This window comes from Notolepis coatsorum (genome assembly GCF_963971535.1).
Source record: "Notolepis coatsorum genome assembly, chromosome: 1".
Lineage (NCBI taxonomy): Eukaryota > Metazoa > Chordata > Actinopteri > Aulopiformes > Paralepididae > Notolepis > Notolepis coatsorum.
The window spans coordinates 7142990-7162400 of record NC_140165.1 but is presented as its reverse complement, the minus strand read 5'-3'; positions in this window follow the sequence as shown (position 1 = coordinate 7162400).

Genomic DNA, 19411 nt, shown 5'->3' with positions numbered 1-19411 from the left:
CTGCTTGACCTGTGGGATGGCTGCTTGACCTGTGGTATGGCTGCTTGACCCGTGGAATGGCTGCTTGACCCGTGGTATGGCTGCTTGACCCGTGGAATGGCTGCTTGACCTGTGGTATGGCTGCTTGACCCGTGGAATGGCTGCTTGACCTGTGGTATGGCTGCTCGTAGTGTTCAAGAACACTGCACTCCCCTGGGTCCTCAGCAATACAACCACCAAGTGTGAAGTTCGCGATATCTGTAAAAGAAGTTGTATCATCCTCAGACTGATGTTTTCAGAGGTTAAACCAAACCATCATCAAACGGCTGAGCCACAGAGTGTCATTGCCTATGTTCTCCATGTGGGGGAGAAACTGGAGAAAATGGCTGCACTGGCTCAGCAGAATGTGATGGAGGAACCAAAAGTTTTTCCCTACTCAGTTGTAGTGGAGTGAGGGGGCAGCATGCTTTCAAGGACCTCTAGGATGCGCCGAGTAAGAACTCTGTTCTGTGTAGTCCTGACTTGACTATCCTAAGACTAAAGACTTCCTGTTGCCGTCCAACCTCACTGTAGTGGGAAAATAGGGACGTAAATCGATGATGATGATGTTGCAAACTGGTGCCTCAGAGCGAGGTTTGAGAGCTGTGCTTTTGCAGGGAGAGTCCAAGGATCGTCACACCAGTGGCTTACATCAGCAGGAAGTTGTTCCCAGGGGAGACTCGTTATTCCACTGTGGAGGGAGAATGCCTGGCAGCGGAATGGGCCCTGGACACCCTCGGGTATTCCCTTCTAGGAAGAGAGTTCATCCTGGAAACCGACGGAAGGGATGAAAGATGCTGACGGCCGCATCACCTGCTGGTAGGTACCCGGCGGTGCAGCCGTATCACCTCACCGTCCAGCACATTCCAGGAAGAGGCAACGCCACAGACGACTTTTTAATCACACTCTCACGGTGTGATACCAGAAGGAGGAGGAGAGTGTGTGGCGGTTGCAACTACCAGCCAACCAGGTATCAAGAAGGTGATATTTTCCCACTTCCTTTGTTAACACCAAGGAAACTATAAAAGAAGGAAGGGTTATCACGTCACCGTGTAGAGCGTGAACACACATTGGTTTCAAGTGTGGAAACTTTCAGTTTTTACGCCATTTGCTATTTCTACAACAGGCTTCAATAGAACTGGCACCAAAGTCCGACACCAAGCAGAGCATAGAGCGTGTTCTGACGCGATGACCCATCCTTCTTTTATAGTGTCCTTGGTTAACACCAGGATACAAGACGACAAACACTTTTCTAGGCCCACTTTATTTTTCTGGATTGGGTGAAAAACAATCGAGTTAGATTCAGTCAGATGTTAATATGAAGTGCTATATAAACAACTTCCCTGTCAGTGTCTTGTAGCCAAACATCCTCCTGGCAAACTGGCAAAGACTTGAGCTGCTGCATCACACCAGCCTAAGTAGATGGGGCCGGGTGATCGGACTGTGCCATTCTGCTACAGCCAGAGGGGTGTTCTCAGGAGCTGCTTCATCTACGCCACACCTTTTTAAAAAGGGGAGGAATGTCTTCTCTCCCCTGCCATTTACTATGGATTGGCCAGCATAGAAGAGATAGAGGAAGTGTCTCTTGGTCAGAGGAGCTCACGGTTACTTTAACCATGTTTTGTTCCGTTTAGTTTATCTATATTTAGACGCTAGTGCAGTTCTCCAGAATTTATATGCAGTTATACTTTCCCCCCCACTTTTGCTAGATTTTATTACCCATCTTAAATTGTGTAAATACTTGGGTGAATAAAACACTTTTCCACCTTCACCTGCTCTCCCAGTTGTATTCTTACCCTGGTCCTTCACACAAGTGTAGACTACCATCATCGATAGCCACGTGTGCTGTATACTGGGATGTAGCTGGTGAGCTTCTTACCTTCTGACGGAGGTCATAGAGCAGAAGCGTTTGGAGCCGAGGAAGGTGTGAGCGTAACCCATCTTCCCACAGAACTCACACTCCAGCATGTCTGCAACATTAGAGGCCCAGCTGTTATACACGCACAAACACAGACATTCGGCATTCGTGACACGCACAAACACACACACACACACACACACACACACACACACACACACACACACACACACACACACACACACACACAGACACGTTGTGATCGCTATGAAAAAACATCTGATTAACCCAATACTGGTAAAATAGAGTCCTTACCTCACATCAGATGTTCTGCAAAAAGATGAATCCACTTCCTGATCGCCATTCCAAATATTGATCGCGTTTATTGATCCAACGTTATAGTCCGAAACACATAATCGACGCTGCTCTGAGGGTCCTCAGTCAATCTGGTAACACGATACTGCTGGCCAGAGATGGAAAAACCCCGGACCGGACTTTTTTTCTGATGCACATGGCCACCCAATCCAATCCAATGATGTGCATTACCATCCGGGAGACGATAGGCGGCGGTATTTGCCCTTTTCAAGCTCAGACCCATTCACAATGATAACGTCAGGCTGGATGGATGAAAAATGTATGGATATCGCTAATAAAAGAAATAACGATTAAAAGACGAGAAAACTCGTCATTGGCACTCAACGCATGGCGAGTTAGCACGACTAATCTCGTCGTTGGCACTCAAAGTGTTAATGATAAAGTAAAATCAAACTCAAAAACTTTGAAATGACAACCAGTTCTTTCCCAACCCTGTGGTGTCCCTCCTGTGAGAATAATGCAGATATTGTTGCTGCCCAAACACACACACACCCAAGCACACACTGTACATACATTTGATGCCATGTTACATGGTGTGCCACAGCATGGTTGTTGTTTGTTTGGACCACCATGTTTTTTGGCTAACTTGCTGGTATCGTCAAGTACTAGTCCCCTCCTTCCCACTGGTTCTCCTGAGCCAGCCTTCGAGAAACTTCTTGTTTTGAGGTTAAATATGAAAGAACTTTGCTCAAATTGTTCTGGAGAGTCCACACACTCTCTATCTCTCTCTTTCAAAGAGACCACAGGAATAACATTTGTGGGGGACAAAGGAAATGGAATTTCCATAAACAGAGGGTTTCATTCCCCACAGGTTGTTAAAATGGCCAACAACCCATAAGGGACCTGCAACAAGATGAAAACAACCAACTCTCCCTCTCCACTCTCTCTCTCTCTCTCTCGCACGCGCTCGCTCGCTCGCACGCACGCACGCACGCACGCACGCACGCACGCACGCACGCACACACACACACACACACACACACACACACACACACACACACACACACACACACACACACACACACACACACACACACACACACACACACACACACACACACACACACACACACACACACACTCAGTTAAAATGTTTTCACACAATAGTCCTCTTGAGTTTCCTGGAAACTCATTTGAATTCTGAAAACACATTAATACCATGACCCCGCCCGCTTCAACTGATGAAGGTTTGTACTCAAACTTCACAGCTGCATACTTGAGTGGCAAACAAGAACATAAGGTGGTGTGTGCAAGATGCACAATCACAATTTGTGAAATTAAGAAGCATTCATCAACATATTTCGTTAGTTGGTATGCATATTAAGCATAATCTTGGACATGCCAAATTTGGCTTAGACATCCAACTTAGTTGGAGCAGTTGAACCCACTCTCCTATGCAGAGGACTGGAGAGCATTCTGTGCTCTAATAGATAGTAAACTAACCGGCACTACACATTATATACTCCTTGGGTACAAAGTTGGCCGCACTCAAAATCACCGTCCCATTTATGCTTTCTGAGATGCCCATGAGAATCACACTCACAGTTTTTTAATGATGGATTTGATGAGTGCAATCCACATGGGAGTGCTTGCGAGGGGACATCAGCCCATCTTCCCTCTCTCAGTCACAGAGGACATGGAAACAAGGCTATGCCAAAATAATTATGTTACAGGTTGAAATTAGGACCTTTTCCCTTGGCAAATTTTACTAAATGACAGTAATTTCCCTTCACACAAATCCTCAGCCTAGTCATCGACTGAAGCGATGGCATTGCATCAGCCAGGAGAGATGTGGCTCTCTAAAGCCATGTTCTCATTTCCTGTTTGACCATGTCCGTATCACCCGCAAAGCAATAAGATGATGGTGAAGCAACGAGTTCTGACCTAATCCATCGGCTTGAACGCGATGCTTTCAATGTGATTTGTATGCCAGTTGCACTCACTGTACCATTTATTTGACATTGTAATGGTTTGCATTAACTCGTCATACCGGACAAATACATTAGTCATCTATGATTGTGCATTGATTGTGCTTGTGAAATGACAGTCACACATTCAAACACATAATGGAATGATGTGCCACTGAGGGAGTCAGGTGTTGTATTATGGATCGGGTGAAATATGGATCACTTTCGGATAATTTTTTTTATACAACCAGGATATGGAGAAATCACATAAAACCAAATTAAAATATATCATGATATATATATATATATATATGTTATCTCGATATAACAAAGTCCCATTTCTTGTTATAATGACTTATTATTTCATTATCTCGATATAACCAAGTCCGTTTTCTCGTGATAACGAGAAACATGGCGTTTTCACATTCGCCGAAATGCTTGCTTGTGATTGGTCAATAGCGCTCGTCAGAGGTCCGATATTACTCGATAACGGACCTCTGTGGAACAATAATGACCGCTGTGCGCAGCTGTTCGCAATCAAGCCCCACTGACACACACTGTTTCAGTGCAATTAGACACACCTGCCGGGCTGCCACCGGCGATAATAATAATCACTTTATTTGGGCTGAGAGAGCCACAGAACAACTGCGTCTGCATTTGATCTCGTCTTGTCGATTTTGTAAAATGAATTAGGTATATTGTTAGTAAGTTAGCCATGTAATAAGCGGGATAAGGTATAGCTATACTCGGTCATCATCGCAAAATAATTGACCTTCACTGACGTTTAAAACACCTGGCTGAGGCGGCTCGGTATTTTAAACTCCGCATCGGTCAATTATTTTGCGACAATGACCTCGTAGCTATACATTATCCCTTACATAACAAAGATTGTTTTCTTGTGATAACGGATTCATTTATTTCAGTAAGTTGTTTAGTACAGTACAGCAGCCAGTGGCAGCTCTTGGAGGCTCAAATCAGGACGGCGTGATCACATGAACCAGCTCGCAATCATCTCTGAGTTCTGCACATGGTTTTAGATAATTATCAAAATATAATTACAAAGGTCTTCTGTTATATCGAGATAATGAAATATATAATCTGTTATCACGAGAAAACGGACTTTGTTATATCGAGATAACTGAATAATAAGTCATTATCACGAGAAAACAAACTTTGTTATAGCGAGATAACGAAATAATAAAGTTGTTATCACGAGAAAACGGCAATAAAATAATAAATAAAGACGTGGCCGTTCTCGGCTTCCGTAGAAAGCAGATTGGATATCTGAAATGGTTTGGTTCTGTTGATATCCAGGGGGATAGAGATCAAAGGGCTTAGTCATCATCAACAAGAACAACAACAGTTCTGTTAAACCTACCTTCTGTTAAAAAATGCAATGAGATTTAATTTATTCATTTAAGTTTGCTGATTGTCAACTGTTATGTTGCTAACAGGATGTTCAACTGGAGCAACAATGATGTTACCAAGCAACTGAAAATGTAATTACTTATACAGTATTATCCACACATTGGGTTTTTATCTTTTTGGTCTTTGAGGCCAAAAGGAGACTTGTTGCTGCCACCTTTATGTCTATGATTTATGGTGATGTTATATACACATGCATGCATCTTCACAATGCCTATATGCACTGGATACTGTCTATAGAGCACTTAGGTTTATTACACATTTTAAAGCCCTTACTGTTAGGGTGGTGTCTACATTAAAAAAAGAAAAAAATCGTTGGATTTACTTAAAAATGTTATGTCGCCTTTTTCCACACAACTGTGTTGAGTAAATGTAACTTATCTTTATTTCTTAATATGGACTCAATGAAATCAAATAAATTATACATGAGTGAATTGAGTAAATGTAACTGAACTTTATTTCTTAATATGGACTCAATGAAATCAAATAAATTATACATGAGTGAGCAGCTTAATTTGTCATATGAAAATGTCGGACTTAAATAAAGAATGCTAATGTTAATGAACAAAAAGGAGTCACACACTGTCTTCACAACATTAGGTGAAAGAATGATGGCTGAGGACAAGTGATTGCCATGCAATGAACCTGGAGGTAAATTATCTGTCTAGCAAACTAACGTTACCCGTGAACCTTGACAAAATAAATGTCAAGTATATCTAAATATTATATTTGATAAAACAATATTGTAAAATAATTTTTTTTATTTATATATTTTCAATGGGAAAACTTTTTTCTTTCAATATTTGCCCCAAAAAGTTAGTGCGTCTTATATACCGGATTTAACTTATTTTTTTGGTCTGGGAAGACCAAAACATCATACACAGGAGAGAGACGGAGAGTTGGAGGCGGCAATCTGTAGTCAGAGTCGCAAGCGACTTGACGGAACATACAGTAAAACAGTAAACAGTTTAAAGGAGATGTTCGGTATATAGCATTATAAGCCCTGCTAATGGGCATGTCCAAAATCCTTCAAAAAACACCATAAACTCATTTTCAAAGACGGGAAACTCACCAAGTGGTTGATGACGTTGATGACGTTGACTCAGGGGATGAGAGTATATCTGTGTCCATAGAAGAAGGGGAGCTGGATTTCCCTGAGTCACAGAGAACTCTTAACACTTTGAGTGCCAGCGATGAGATTTATCGTTAGTGTAAGAGCCAAACCTTGAAAGTTTATATTTTGAATATACTTGTATTTTATATATTTAGAAAACGAGCAGTAGTTTAATTTGTAATGCTGTGGTATGCTATAAGCCATATTTATAGTTTAGTTGCGAATTATTTCGAAGAATTAACATTACATGTACGTTAGATGTGTTACTGCGCATGTGCGAGAGTCTTTATATGCAGTGAACTTGAAGTGCCTAGTTAGTAGTGAGACAGTGCCCATGCAGTATGGAAGCACATAACTTTTTGACCGTAGTCCAAAACGTAGTCCACCGATCCTAATTCGATCTATATCCTGTTGAAGAATGATGTTGTATATTGTGTGACTGCCCAAAGAAAGTAAAGAACCTTCAAACGTAATCCTGGAGTCCGTGAGTGTACATCATAACTGTGGATACAGATTTGTATTAGCCATTGGACACAAGTCTGAAACTTTTTTGCTGCACGCACTGAAAACGAAATGGTAAACGAAACTCCGAAGAAATTCTGCCATTACATTAGTCAAAAAGTTGTCTAACCAAGAGGAAATATTGCTATTGACATCGTTATCAAGAAAATAAACTGGCTATTGGAAGAGTTAGTTAAAGAAGCCCCTCGTTGATGACGAAAGCAGGAGCTAGCAACGATCAGCATGTGGACTCGTGACGTGACGTCAGCTTTAGAAACTAACGTTACTTTGCTGAGCTAAACTGGATGACGACGTTGCAAAAACGAAACAAATAAGAACATTGTGCATGTCAACTGAATAAAAGAAGTGTCTAGTGTCTCATGTGACACCTGAAGAACTCAAAGAGTTAAATCATTACTGTTCTCTTCTCACGTTGTATCTTCTCATCAATAACAACAAAGATGGACGGTGAAACTGCAACGAAACTCACGGAGCCTGAGCCAGAGGGTGCAGTTACACAGAATGTCCGCAAGAGGGAGCTAACACCCAAGGGATTAGAGGACAAGCTGACTGGGCTTATAAAAGCCAGAAGATGCAAGCTAGGACAATTAACTGCAAAGTCAAACGAAATAGAAAGTCTTCTGGCAAATGAAGAAGAACAAGCCCCTGATATAACTATTGTGCAAAGGGAAATAAGAATGTATGACACATTCTATCAAGAATTTACACACGTCAATCACTTGGTGCTGTTATATCTCAGTGATGAAGAAGAAAAGAATGCTGATCAAGACCTGTGGTTTCAGCCTAAAGCAGATAAATGTGAACAATTTATCACAAAGATACAAGAATGGATTCAGGCTGCAATATGTAACAATGAGGTGACAAGTAAGGTGTCTAATGCAGCCACAGGTGCTTCTACTACAAGTTCAGCACGCATTAAAGAAGAAGCAACCAGAGCTGCCCTCATGGCACAGAAGACAGCCCTGACAGAAATGCAGGCATTAGACAAAAAAGAAGCAAAGCTTAAAGCTGAACGGGAACAGTTAGAGATCAATACAGCTCTAGCAGTATCCAATGCAAAGATCAAAGTGTATCAGGAATGTGAGGAACAGCGGAGCAATGTGAGCAGGAACAAACGTGTGTCGACTACGCTGCACCAGGTAAAATCGGAGTCTGGAGCTGGGTATGGCTGCACGAGTGGCTCCCAACCCGCCAAGCCACAAAAGAAAGAAATTTCCACGTTTCCAGTGAAAAGTACTTCCAAGCAAAAACATACTCATCTGAGACCTGATACAGAACAATGTGATGATCATCAACTACACGATGACAGTCCGCAACAAATGGACAGTGCTAGAGAAATGTATCGGCTCATGCAGCGACAGACAGACCTCGCTGAAATGCTCGCAAAGAACCAGGAGCTCTCTCGTTTGCCACAAAGAGACGTGCCAGTGTTCAGTGGAGAACCATTAGAGTTCAGATCCTTCATGAGAGCTTTCAATCATGCTATTGATGCACGAGCCGACAGCAGCGCTGACAAACTGTACTTCTTAGAGCAGTACACCAGAGGGGAACCACAGGACCTCGTGAAGAGCTGCCACCACATGACTGCAGTGCGTGGATATGCAGAGGCAGTGAGACTGCTTCATGAACGTTACGGAGACCCGCTGAAGATCGCAGACTCTTTGATCAACAAGGCTTGCAAGTGGACTGTCTCTACGCCTACTACACTGGCGCTGCGCTGATGGCTGCCTTTCTGATCGCTCCGTCGAGACTGTGCTTTCTTTTGTTAATTTTTATAGTATTAGGAGTTTTATTTGCACCAACTGTTGGTGCATTATATGTGTATGACCGTCAGTCAATCATTGACATTGGATTAAGGAAAACTTACCGTTTGGATTGCTCTCTGGATCGGATCGCTGAACAGCAGAAATGGCCCGCCGAGATCCTTTGTTATGCCGGCCATGGCCAAGACCAGGAGAAGCCGCCGCGAAGACGAGGAAAGAGAGCCGGGGTCCGAAACAGACTGAGGTCCAAACGACACAGAACCACATTGCCCAGCATATTGTTGGCCAATGTGCAATCGATAGGAAACAAACTGGACGACATCAGAGCACGGATCCAATTCCAGAGGGACATTCGGGATTGTAACGTCCTCTGTTTCACAGAAACTTGGCTGAGTCCAGATGTCCCGAATCACGCAATAGAACCGGCAGACCACTTCTTCGTTCTCCGCAAGGACCGGACGGCAGAAGAGTCACTAAAGAAGAAAGGAGGCGGCATTGCCTTCATGATAAACAAGGAGTGGTGCGATTTAGGCAACACAAAGGAACTGTCTAACCACTGCTCCCCAGACCTGGAGTTTATCACGATAAAATGTCGACCCTTCTTCCTCCCAAGAGAGTTAACGTCCATCATCCTCATCGGAGTGTACATTCCACCACACGCGAACACTGGGGTCGCACTTTCAAAACTTCACGACGAGGTAAACAAACTCCAAGCAGCTAATGTTGACGCTGCCATTTTGGTTCTGGGTGATTTCAACAGCGCGCGCCTTAAAAAGGTGTTGCCGAATTTCTATCAGCATGTGACCTGTCCCACCAGAGGCGAGAACATATTAGACCATGTATACTCGCAATTTAAGAATGGGTACAAGTCACAGGCTCTTAGTCCATTTGGTAAAAGCGATCACGCCGCCATCTTTCTTTTGCCAAAGTACAAACAAAGTCTCAAGCGAACGCCGGTGGTCTCGCGAGAGGTTAAGTGTTGGGCCGTGACGTCAGAGGAGTCACTCCAAGCTGTACTGGAATGCACAGACTGGAGTGTATTCCGTGATAACACAGCCAATATTAACGAATACACCGAAACGGTGATTGACTATGTCTGTACTATGGTAGAAGAAACAATCCCCTCCACCAAAATTAAAATCTACCCAAATCAAAAGCCCTGGGTAGACAAATCCGTCCGTGAGGCTTTGAAAGTGCGCACATCAGCATACAACACCGGGCTGGTGACAGGCAACATGGAAGAACACAAGATGGCAAGATACAACGTCAGGAGAGCAGTAATAGAGGCAAAACGGCGTTACAGGGATAAAGTTGAACTTCAGTTTGAACAGGCTGACTCTAGAGGCATGTGGCAGGGCCTCAGAACAATGACAGACTACAAAGGCACCCCCCTCAAACTGAACAGTGACATCTCCTTAGCAAATTATCTCAATTCCTTCTATGCGAGGTTTGAGGCTGTGAATAACAACACCAGCCTACAAACCACGGCAATGGGGGGGGGGGGGGTCTGCTGATGGAGACTCAGTGTTCAGGGTAACAGAGCACGAGGTGAGACAGATCTTTAAAAAAGTGAATATCAGGAAGGCAGCAGGACCGGACGGCATCCCCGGCCGCGTCCTAAAAGTCTGTGCCGACCAACTGGCCCCGGTATTCACTGACATCTTCAACCTGTCCTTGGAACAGGCTGTCATCCCCACCTGCCTGAAGAAGTCCACCATCATCCCTGTACCCAAAAAATCTACGCCCGCTTGCCTCAACGACTACCGCCCTGTAGCCCTCACCTCCATAGCCATGAAGTGCTTTGAGAAGCTAGTGAAGGGCTACATCTGTTCCTCCCTCCCCATCAACCTGGACCCTCTGCAATTTGCATATCGCCCCAACAGGTCCACGGAGGACGCCATAGCCCATGTGCTGCACACAGCAGCATCACACCTGGACAAGAGGCAGGGGAACTATGTGAGAATGCTGTTCATCGACTACAGCTCAGCATTCAATACCATAGTCCCCTCCAAACTCATAGCCAAGCTCAGGGACCTGGGCTTGAACTATGACCTCTGCCAGTGGGTCTTGGACTTCCTGACGGGCAGACCCCAGGTGGTAAGAGCCGGCAACTGCACCTCCTCATCCATCACGCTCAACATAGGGGCCCCCCAGGGCTGTGTTCTGAGCCCCCTCCTCTACTCCCTGTACACACATGACTGCGTAGCACAGCGGAACAACAACACCATCATCAAATTTGCTGATGACACAGTAGTGGTGGGCCTGATCTCTGCCAATGACGAAAGGGCCTACCTGGAAGAGGTAGAGAACCTGTCACAGTGGTGTCAGGAGAACTGCCTCTCCCTGAATGTCAGCAAAACAAAAGAGATGATTGTGGACTTCAGGAGGTCGGGGGTCGAGGACTACAGCCCCCTCAGCATCGACGGGGCACCGGTGGCGGGAGAGTGAACAGTTTCAAGTACCTCGGAGCCCACATATCCGAGGACTTGACATGGACCACACACATTGACAGTGTTGTGAAGAAGGCACGACAACGCCTCTACTTCCTCAGGCGCCTAAGGAAGTTCCAAGTCAGTCAGAAGATCCTTAGGAACTTCTACTCATGTACAATAGAGAGCATCCTGACCGGCAACATCACCTCCTGGTTTGGGAATAGCACTGCACAAGACCGTAGCAGACTACAAAGAGTGACACGTTCAGCCGAACGCACAATTGGAGGGGGGCTTCCCACCCTCCAGAACATTTACAACAAGCGGTGCAAGGGGAAGGCTAAGAGAATTATTAAGGACTCGAGCCACCCGAACAACTGCCTCTTTGAACTGCTGCGGTCAGGCAAGCGATACCGGAGTCTTAAGGCGAGCACAGAAAGACTCAGAAGAAGCTTCTATCCCCAGGCCATCAGGCTGCTAAACGAACAATAATCGCTAAACGAACAATAATCACTATGCAACAACCATCAAATGCACACAGCACACACACCCACACGCACACACTCATTCAAACAAACAACACACTGCAGCACCCACTCTCCACACTTTAGATCACACAAACACACTTACACTTTATATTTATTGATAAAGGATTTGCACTACAACTCGTACACCTACTGTGAATTGTACCTAAATTGCACCTCGTCCCATTTCTCCATTTCTGCCTTGCACTATATAGTATTGTATATTAGTACACTGCACAGTATTGTATATTGTATGGTAACTACGTCTATTCTGCATCGAACATTGTACATATGTCTAAACTGAACACTGTGACCTCATTTTTTACTTCTAATTTTACTATGTTATTTTATTTCATACTTATCTTGTCTTGCACAGTCTCTGGAGCGCAACAGTAAGAAGCATTTTGTATAAAAGTATTCTGTACTTCTGTATGACAACTATTAAAGAAACTTGAAACTTGAAACTTGGCCGTTGATAAAGTCAGAGGATGGGAAAGCCCTCAGCGCCTTTTCAGTGTTTCTTGTGAGCTGTCGCAACGCTATGGAAGATGTCGATTACATGGAAGAGATGGACAATCCGACGACCATGAGGGCGGTTGTTGCTAAGCTGCCATTCAAGATGAGAGAGAGATGGAGAGTTCATGCATATGACCTTCAAGAACGCCGTCGGAGGCGAGCCAAGTTTACAGATCTGGTGAGCTTCGTAGATCGCCAAGCAAAGATCACATCTGACCCTCTCTTTGGAGATCTCGACTCTGCAACAGCGGACAAGAAAGATACAAAGAAACCTCAGCACGGAAAGAAAGATCAAAGAGAAGCTAAAAGGGGAAGCAGCTTCGCTACCAGTGCTGAACAAGTGGATGATGAAAAAGGTGAATCATCAAAATCAAAGGATGCTACATACTTCAACCGTGCCTTTACAAAGCCATGTGTGTTCTGTGAGAAAGGTCACACCCTGGAAGAATGTCGCAAGCTAAGAGACAAACCACATAAGGAAAGAGTGGAGTTTCTGAAGAGGAACAGCTTCTGTTTCGGCTGCCTGGTGAAAGGCCACCTTAGCAAGGAGTGTAAAAAGAAAATGACATGTGAACACTGTTCCATGAAGCATCCCAGCATGCTACATTTTGCAAGGCAAGACAAAGGTGCAAAGGAGAAGACAACAGAAGTTGCCTCAAAAGAAGATGAACCCGCCTCCCAAGCCAGTACAGAGGAAAACAAAGTGTTAAGTGCCTGCACTGGGGCCGGAGACAACTGCGTGCTCGCCATAGTTCCAGTCAGAGTAAAGAACAAGAAAAGCAACAAAGCTGTGGAGGTCTATGCATTCATGGACCCAGGCAGCTCTGCAACGTTTTGTACAGAGACACTGGCAGAGCGATTGAACATTCAAGGCAGAAAGACGGAGCTAGTGCTAAGCACCATCAATGCAAAGAAGCGAGTGGAGAGTTACATCCTCACTGACTTGGAAGTTAGTGGGTTAGAGGAGAATAACTTCATTGAACTGTCCAAGGTGTTCACACAGAGGAACATCCCTGTCTCCGTGAAGAACGTTCCACAACAAAAGGATGTTGACAAATGGCCGTACCTCAACGAAGTCAGGTTGCCACGCATCAACGCCGAAGTGGAGCTTCTCATTGGAACAAGAGAACACAAGCTGCTAGAGCCATGGAAAGTGATCCACAGCCAAGCAAACGGACCATATGCGGTCAAAACTGCTCTTGGGTGGATTCTGAATGGTCCACTGGAAGAGCCAACGGACACTACAGCACGTGACGGTGAACAATCAAGTGCTGCAGTGAACAGAATTGCTGTCGAGACTGATGATATAGAACGGCTTCTTCTCCAGCAATATAACCATGACTTTCCTGAACGAAACTGTGATGACAAGTTAGAGATGTCACAAGAGGACCATCGTTTCATGGACTTTGTGTCAGGCTCTGCACGCTATGTGGATGGACATTACTACATAAATCTTCCGCTGAAGAGAGCGAGTGTCCAAATGTCAAACAATCGAAGTGCTGCTATGCAGCGAGCACTAAACCTCAAGACCAAGCTGAAGAGGAATCCTGAGTTCCATGCAGAGTACACCAGCTTCATGTGTGACATGATTAACGCAGGATATGCAGTGAAAGTACCAACAAGACTGTTAAGTCGTCAGGATGGAAAAGTATGGTACCTTCCCCATCATGGAGTCTTCCACCCACAGAAGAAAAGGATTCGTGTGGTGTTTGACTGTGGCGCCAGCTACCAAGGAGTCTCATTGAACAGTGAGCTTCTACAAGGACCAGACCTAACGAACACCCTGGTCGGAGTGTTGACTTGCTTCAGACAGGAGCCGGTCGCCATGATGGCTGACATCGAAAAGATGTACTACCAAGTGCGCGTGCCTGATGAAGACACCGATCTCTTGCGCTTCCTGTGGTGGCCCGAGGGAGACATCACCCAGGACATCGCTGAGTACAAGATGGTTGTGCACCTCTTCGGTGCGACCTCCTCACCCAGCTGCGCCACATTTGCTCTACAGAGGACAGCACAAGAGAATAGGAGCAAGGCTCCACCTGAGGCTGTAGACACAGTTCTCAAGAACTTTTATGTAGACGACTGTCTAAAGTCAGTCTCCAACGAAACTCAAGCTATCGCCCTACGAGCAGACCTCACCGCATTGTGCGCCGACGGAGGTTTTCACCTGACCAAATGGACAAGTAACAGTCGCAGGCTGCTTGCGTCTGTCCCAGACAACGAAAGAGCAAACGAACTGAGAGACCTGGATCTGACCAACGATGCTCTTCCTGTGGAAAGGGTCTTAGGAGTGTTGTGGTGCATCGAGTCCGACTCATTCAAGTTCAGGATCAATCTTAAAGACAGACCCGTCACAAGACGAGGAATCCTTTCAGTAACCAGCTCTATCTACGACCCTCTGGGTTTCCTTGCCCCAGCAATCCTCCCTGCAAAGATGCTCATGCAGCAGCTGTGCAAAGAAAGGCTTGCATGGGACGACGAAATTCCTAAAAAGTTTGCCCAAAAATGGACAACGTGGCTGCAAGAGCTTCACCAACTGTCAGAAGTGGGTGTGACCAGATGTGTAAGACCAGTGGACTTCGGACCTGTTGCAGAAGCACAGCTTCATCACTTTTCTGACGCGTCTGAAAATGGATACGGGACAGTCTCCTACCTCAGACTGACAAGCGGCAATGGACAGGTTCACTGCGCCTTCATGATGGGACGAGCCCGTGTTGCTCCAACAAAGCAAACTACTATTCCACGAATGGAATTGACAGCAGCGGTAGTGGCCGTGAACACTGACAAGATGTTGAGACGAGAGCTCCAGATGGACCTTCATGACTCGACATTCTGGACTGACAGCACAACCGTGTTGAGATATATAGAGAATGAAACACTGCGTTTCAAGACCTTCGTTGCCAACCGTGTCGCCACCATCAGAGATGCAACGAAGGCGCACCAATGGAAGTATGTCAATACCTCAATCAACCCTTCCGACTGTGCTTCCAGGGGGCTTACACCTACCAAGTTCATGGAGAGCCCTAGCTGGTTTCATGGTCCAGCTTTCCTTCGAGAACCAGAGAGTCAATGGCCGGACAGACCTGCCGAGATGAAGGTCGAAGAGGACGACAGCGAGGTGAGACACGTACACCTTACACACGCAGTCGAAGACACAGACGCTGATCAACCACTATTCCAGCTGGTACAGATTGAAAAGAGCCGTCGCCTGGATTCTCCGACTGAAGGATATGCTGCTACAGCGCTGTAGGAAGAAGAAGACAGATCTACAAACAGATCCCGATCGTCAAACAAGAAATGACAACCAGAACGACAACAAGATGATGCCAGACGTGGGCACCTTGACAGTTGAATGTCTAACGAGAGCTGAGATGGAGATCATCAGATTCACTCAAACCCAGCATTTCCCTGAAGAAGTACTCATGCTGGAGAAAGGAAGCAACGTGAAGAAGAGCAGTCATCTAACAAAGCTTGACCCAGTGATCCAGGATGGAGTTCTGAGGGTCGGAGGCCGTCTCTGTGCATCTGCTATGCCGGAGCATGTGAAGCATCCGGTCATCATCCCAAAGGATTCGCACGTCACTACACTGATTCTGAGAGACACTCATGAGAAAATCGGACACTGTGGAAGAAACTATATGCTCTCACGTTTGCGTCAAAGGTATTGGATCCCCTCAGCGAACTCAATGGTGAGGAAGTTCTTGTCAAGATGTGTGGTCTGCAGAAAAGTCAAAGGCAAGACCCTCGGACAAAAGATGGCAAACTTGCCTCCAGACAGGCTGGAACCTGACAAGCCCCCTTTCACTAACGTAGGGGTGGATTACTTTGGTCCGTTTGACGTGAAGCAGGGCCGCAGCACTGTGAAGAGATATGGCGTCCTGTTTACCTGTCTCACTACGCGAGCAGTACACCTTGAAGTAGCGCACTCGCTTGACACCGACTCGTGTGTGAATGCAATCCGTCGTTTTCTGTGCAGGAGAGGACAAGTAGCAATTATGCGCTCAGACAATGGGACAAATTTCGTAGCCGCTGAGCGTGAGCTGCGAGAGTCGATTCAGCAGTGGAATCAAACAAAGATTCAAGATGCACTGATGCAAAGAGGAATCAAATGGGTTTTCAACCCACCTGCAGGCTCACATTTTGGAGGAGTCTGGGAGAGACAGATCCGATCTGTACGGAAAGTAATGAGATCTGTGCTGAAGGAACAAACAGTCAGTGATGAGTGTCTACACACATTGCTGTGTGAAGTGGAATACATACTAAATGACAGACCACTCACAACAACAACAGACGACCCTTCAGACCTCGAAGCATTGACCCCTAACCACTTACTACTGATGAAGAAGCAGCCAGTCATGCCGCCTGGACTGTTCAGCAAGGAGGATTCATACGCACGCAGAAGATGGAAGCAGATACAATATCTCGCCGACTTATTCTGGAAGCGATGGGTGCGTGAGTTCCTTCCCCAGTTGCAAGAGCGTCAGCGATGGACCCAGATCAAGAAGAATCTGTCAATTGGAGATGTCGTCATGATCTTGGATGAATCAGCGCCACGGAGCTCATGGTTGCTGGGAAGAGTCGCTCAGATCACTCCCGATGCAAACGGACTTGTGAGGCGTGTGCTGGTCAAGATGAAGACGAACACCCTTGAAAGACCTGTCGACAAGCTGTGTCTCATCTATGAGAAGGACAGTTAAACAAAAGAACTTTGATCTACGTATCCTTTGTACGTTCATTACATTCACGCTAGAATTTGATTAGCATATAGGATAATGCTTTATGTTTGGAAATTTACGTTGGCTCTAGTTTGTTTATTGAGTAATTGGCAGCCTGCTTGTCTTCCAATTAGAGGCCGGCAATGTAAGAGCCAAACCTTGAAAGTTTATATTTTGAATATACTTGTATTTTATATATTTAGAAAACGAGCAGTAGTTTAATTTGTAATGCTGTGGTATGCTATAAGCCATATTTATAGTTTAGTTGCGAATTATTTCGAAGAATTAACATTACATGTACGTTAGATGTGTTACTGTGCATGTGCGAGAGTCTTTATATGCAGTGAACTTGAAGTGCCTAGTTAGTAGTGAGACAGTGCCCATGCAGTATGGAAGCACATAACTTTTTGACCGTAGTCCAAAACGTAGTCCAAAACGTAGTCCACCGATCCTAATTCGATCTATATCCTGTTGAAGAATGATGTTGTATATTGTGTGACTGCCCAAAGAAAGTAAAGAACTGTAATCCTGGAGTCCGTGAGTGTACATCATAACTGTGGATACAGATTTGTATTAGCCATTGGACACGAGTCTGAAACTTTTTTGCTGCACGCACTGAAAATGAAATGGTAAACGAAACTCTGAAGAAATTCTGCCATTACAGTTAGTTCATGCCAACCGTTGAGTGCCAGCGACGATAAATCTTGCTTTTTTTTTCTTTTTTTTTTGAATTTATATTTCATCAATCTAGTCTCACGTTAGTGCTGCAAACTCTCTCTGAGCTCCATTGGGAAAATACCACCCCCTATCGTCTCTCCCTGTTGTACTGCACCCCATTGGATTAGACTGAATGAAACACATGGGGGGGGGGTCCAGCGTCCTCATTTTACTTCTCGGGCAAGCCACCCGAGAGGATCCAAGTCATTGCAGAGCCGCAAAACAGTGTGGAATACATATTTCCAGTACCCAGTGCTGGATCAATAAACGCGATCGATATTTGGAATGGCGATTTTTCACAGAGATATCAGCGTGTGCCATATGTGTGTGTGTGTGTGTGTGTGTGTGTGTGTGTGTGTGTGTGTGTGTGTCTGTGCGATCAGGAAATAAGAGATTTGATTTTTCAGCCCGCTTATATAGCGTGCATAAGTACACATACTATCGATAATCTAGCGTTTATTTGAAAACGATTCATTATAGGCAGAAAAATTACAACGTTTTTTGTGTATTCCAGAATATTCCAGTAAAGCGCGTTTATCACAGAATCTTTATATTTTCCTGAAACTTTCAAAAAACGAGTTTTTCAAAATGGTATAAAACGGAAATGAACCGATTAAAAAACAATCCGTTTCTACAATGTTGACTGCAAACAAGTCATTGATAAGCGACGGCCAGATTAGACACATAGCCATAATTTAAGACATAGTTTATGTGTTTGCAAATATGAGAGCTCTATCATTGAAGTGGGTGGTGGCATTCAACGGGGGTAAGGCACTGAAAAAAAAGGCACTGAAAAAAAAGAGTTCGTTGGATTTACTTGATTTTAATGTGTACATTGGTTCCACACATAGGCGGAGTTTGAACTTGACGCCAGGGGGTGCGACTGCTTGGCGAGCTATACCCGCGCGCACGCGCAGCGGGCGTGCGCGATTTTTTTTGACCTTTATTTTATTATTTTAGCGTTTTTACAATGCCCTAACCCCTAATTTTTTCTTTTATTTAGGTAGTACAGCAGCACACACACACACTCACACACACAGCACTACGGGGGATCATTTTTAACTGACTTAGGCTCTAATTATTATTATTCATAGAGACTCTCGAGCAATAATAATTATTACAGCCTCCATTTTTCGTGGACGAAAAATATACCAGGCTATAGATATCAATTTTCCCGAAATAACGCTACCTGCCTCGACAAAATTCGTGCATTGGTTATCCAGATACATTAATTATCATCTCAGAATAAGTGGCTTTGTATCGCGCTGCTGCTGCTGCTGCTGGCCGCTCGTTGCCGTTAACCCTTTCACTGCCACACTACAGAAGGTTCGCCTTATAATGTGACATGATTACTACTATAAAATGAATGTATTGTAAAACAAAACATAATAGAATTCAGATTTGTTTCTCACAATTATTATAATTTTATTAAAATAAAAATAATCTTGATTTAAAAAAAAAAAAAAAAAAAAAAAAGGCAATTTCACCCCCGGCCACCAGGGGGTGCAATGCACCCCCTGAACCCCCA